This window comes from Limulus polyphemus, unplaced genomic scaffold (assembly GCF_000517525.1).
Source record: "Limulus polyphemus unplaced genomic scaffold, Limulus_polyphemus-2.1.2 Scaffold11099, whole genome shotgun sequence".
Taxonomy (NCBI): domain Eukaryota; kingdom Metazoa; phylum Arthropoda; class Merostomata; order Xiphosura; family Limulidae; genus Limulus; species Limulus polyphemus.
This window is the reverse complement of record NW_013676709.1, coordinates 2,238-6,692: the sequence shown is the minus strand read 5'-3', so window position 1 is coordinate 6,692 and position 4,455 is coordinate 2,238. Positions and strand designations below refer to the sequence as shown.

The 4,455-nt window shown below is 33.9% G+C and overlaps 1 long non-coding RNA gene across 2 annotated transcripts in view; it reads right to left on the bottom strand.

Annotated features, from left to right (window-relative positions):
• The window catches only part of LOC111083764, a 10,256-nt gene that overhangs the window by 4,271 nt on the left and 1,530 nt on the right, over positions 1-4,455 (bottom strand). Inside the window, exons 2-3 of one of the 2 annotated variants that reach the window (XR_002609233.1) lie at positions 1,155-1,219; positions 207-288 (exon numbers count right to left, since the gene is read on the bottom strand). This is a non-coding gene — a long non-coding RNA (uncharacterized LOC111083764). Of the gene's footprint in view, positions 1-206; positions 289-1,154; positions 1,990-4,455 lie in introns of those variants that run through there. The other variant, XR_002609232.1, reaches the window with a different exon arrangement.

Here is a 4,455-nt window from a genome sequence, read left to right as displayed (position 1 = left end):
AAACTAAGTAAGTTACCTCCAATCATGGGACATTAAATTAAACAAACATGTACGACTGAATTAAAACCTAAGTAAGTTACCTCAATCATGGGACCTTAAATTAAACAAACATGTACGACTGAATTAAAACCTAAGTAAGTTACCTCAATCATGGGACCTTAAATTAAACAAGCATGTACAACTGAATTAAAACCTAAGTAAATTACCTCCAAAGTGAAATGGTGAACAGGATCAAATACCGAAAAGTAGAAATCCTCTAATAATTTCTGTGCGTTTTTTGATGCATTTCTGAAAATAATGAAAGTTAAGTTGTAACTGTTATAATTTGATCTTGTTTATCAGGTTGTTATTATTACATTCAGTTTGTTCTTGTTTGAGTATATTTGGTGATATAACTTGTGTTTGCATGGTTTAGACAACTGTATAACATATGGCTTTCTTGTATCACCAGTTGGAGAAGTCTCTTCTTATATAAACTAATTATATCCTAAACATTAACATTTTCCAGCTGTGTACAGGTTCAGGCTAACCCTTTATCTTGCCACCAGTCAAACGGTGGTTAGTCTATAGGTGTTCTGGTATTTGAATATAAAGACATTTGATATTTGTATCAAATCTGTAAGATTAAAACGTTAATTTGTGTTCAATTATTTAAACCTTTAAAACAATATATACAGTTCCAGTTTTCTTGTATTTTCCAAACAATTTTTGTTTATTTTTTCCGATTCTTACCATAAACAATGCGTTTCCAAGCAGATGTGAACTGTAAACCTTGAATGGTCAAACCCTACTTATACATTCTGTCTTTGTATATTTTACTATCATTGAACAATTTTCTTTAGTAATAGGTCTAACCTAAACTTAGAAGAAGGTTAAATGAAAAAAAAAAAGCTGAAGACAGAAATTATCATCCATGCAAGTTTCTGTTTTGATAGCACCATAAAGCCTTGTCTCATATTTCTAACATAGCCATAGATTACTTTAACAAACAAAAGAAGAGAACAAAAAAATATTTAAAAAGATTTATCATTTTATTACAAGCACTAAACTGGCAAGGCAATATAATATTGATTAACAGTATCAGCAAAATGATGAGTGTAGTTCCTACTAACAGAATCTCTAAACTCTTTGTAACTGCAGTACACATAACCTACCAGCAAAATGGGTGCTTCTCACTGACTGCCAGTGTCCCTGCAATAGTATGCGTCCACAAAGAAACCTGACAGATAGAATCGTTTCAAAGAACTGTAGCATTTTTGTGAAACACGGAGATCTAACAACTTACCAGATATAAAATGTTTGATAGACACTCCTTAATTTTCAACACATCTTTTCATAAGTAATTAACACAAAAGAATCTAATCTTCCACAGAATCATGGCTAATTGGACACACATAGACATATAAAGTTCTTGTTAGTCTAAATCCAACATGGCTAATTGGACATACATTAACATAAAGTTCTTGTTAGTCTAAAATCAACATGGCTAATTGGACATACATTAACATAAAGTTCTTGTTAGTCTAAATGCAACATGGCTAATTGGACACACATATAAACATATAAAGTTCTTGTTAGTCTATATCCAACATGGCTAATTGGACACAGATTAACATATAAAGTTCTTGTTAGTCTAAAACCAACATGGCTAATTGGACATACATTAACATAAAGTTCTTGTTAGTCTAAATCCAACATGGCTAATTGGACACACATATAAACATATAAAGTTCTTGTTAGTCTAAATCCAACATGGCTAATTGGACACACATATAAACATATAAAGTTCTTGTTAGTCTAAATCCAACATGGCTAATTGGACACAGATTAACATATAAAGTTCCCTTCTTTCTAAATCCATCTTGCAAAATCATAGTGTCATGAAATTATACATGTCCCCTGAGAACACACAGGGATGAACAAAATTAGATCACAAACAGACATTTATTATGAATGCTTCTCAAACACAAGTCAATACTGTCTGGTCAGATAACTGTCCTTGGGGAGATCTGTATGCCCACACACACTGTCCGAGGGACAGTTATCTGACCAGACAGTAGTGAACCAGTGTGTGTGTACATGCAGAACTCCTCAAGGCCACTTATCTGACCAGACAGTATTGAATCGGTCAGTGTGTGTGCATACAGAACTCCCCAAAGACAGTTATCTGACCAGACAGTATTGACTTCATACAGAACTCCCCAAGGACAGTTATCTGACCAGACAGTATTGACTCGGACAGTGTGTGTGTGTGACCAGTGTGTGTGTACATGCAGAACTCCTCAAGGCCACTTATCTGACCAGACAGTATTGAATCGGTCAGTGTGTGTGCATACAGAACTCCCCAAAGACAGTTATCTGACCAGACAGTATTGACTTCGATTCAATACTGTCTGGTCAGATAAGTGGTCTTGGGAAGGTCTGTATGCCCACACACACTGTCCGATTCAATACTGTCTGGTCAGATAAGTGGCCTTGGGGAGTTCTGCATGCATACACACTGGTCAAGTCAATACTGTCTGGTCAGATAACTAGCCTTGGGGAGTTCTGCATACACACACGTCTTTACAAAGTAGTGATTTATGTTTTTAAAAGGCTTCAATACTTTTAATAACCACGTGATTTATGTTTTTAAAAGGCTTCAATACTTTTAATAACCAAGTGATTTTCATGCTAAAGAAGAAGATATTTCAATATTCACTTGGTGAAAAGAGCAACATTTGTAAAGGAACTCCAGAACATGTAATTTACAGTTACAATAATTAGGTACAGCAACAGTGAAGTAATAGTTGTTCAGGGATATATCAGTATACTTTATTAGTAGTTTGGAGGTTACTTCGAACAGATATGAACCTTGCAGCAAAGTAAATAGTAATAACAAATACGTGGACAGTTGATTCTACACATCGTAAACAGTTAATTAAGAAAATTAAAAAGGAATTTCATCTGTTTTAAAGGTTATCTAAAAACTATGATGTATGTATTTTACTGACCACAATGAACCTATATATACAAGTTCACTATTGTGAGTAAAAGACATCTCCAAATGGCATACATATACGCTCCAGCACTATACGAAGCCTAGTCTTGTTCTTTCAAGTCGCCCTTGTACTGTTACTGATGAGGAGAGGACTTTCCTGAGACCCATATAATTCAGTGACAAGTGGCCAATCAAATAACACAAGTGGCTTCATATATTTTTATAACTTTTATATATTTTTATTTTTCATTTTTATTTTTATATATTTTTATAAAGAGATATATATAAATGTGTGTGTAGAGAAGTGGTAAAACTGTTTCATCCATCTTTATTAATATTATTCCTGTACAACAAGCTCTTGATTCAACATCAACAGTGATTTTTGGAACATCTAAATGTAATAAATTAACCCTCATGGCTAATATTTCATTAAACTATAGATTATCCCTCATGAGTAACGGTTGAGTTGACCTCTAAGTTAATCCTCATGAATCATGGTTTTGAGATCATCCATGGGTAATGATTTTGAGTCAAACTATAAATTATCCCTCAAGGATAGTGATTTTGGGTCAAACTATAAATTATCCCTCATGGGTAGAGATTTTGGGTCAAACTATAAATTATCCTTCATAGGTAATGGTCTTGAGTGGCCCTATAAATTATTCCTCATGGGTAATGGTCTTGAGTGGACTTATAAATTATCCCTCATGGGTAATGGTTTTGAGTGGACCTATAAATTATCCCTCATTGGTAATGATTTTGAGTTGACCTAAAAATTATCCCTCATTGGTAATGATTTTGAGTTGACCTATAAATTATCCCTCATGGGTAGTGATTTTGAGTTGACCTATAAATTATCCCTCATGGGTAGTGATTTTGAGTTACCTATAAACTATCCCTCATGGGTATTGGTCTGGATTTGACCTATAAATTATCCCTCATTGGTAATGGTCTGGAGTTGACCTATAAATTATCCCTCATTGGTAATGGATTTAAGTAGACCTATAAATTATCCCTAATGGGTAGTGATTTTGAGTTGACCTATAAATTCAAAACCATTACTCATGAGGGATAATTCATAGGTCAACTCAAAACCATTACCCATGAGGGATAATTTATAGGTCAACTCAAAACCATTACCCATGAGGGATAGGTTAAAAACATTACCCATGAGAGATAATTTATAGTTGGAGTTGACCTATGAATTATCCCTCATGGGTATTGATTTTGAGTTACCTATAAACTATCCCTCATGAGTAATGATTTTGAGTTACCTATAAACTATCCCTCATGGGTAATGGTTTTGAGTTGACCTATAAATTATCTCTCATTGGTAATGGTCTTGAGTTGACCTACAAATTATTGCTCATGGGTAATGGTTTTAAGTAGACCTATAACTTACCCTTCATGGGTAACGGTTTGGAGTTGACCTATAAATATCCCCCATGGGTAGTAATTTTGAATTTACCTATAAA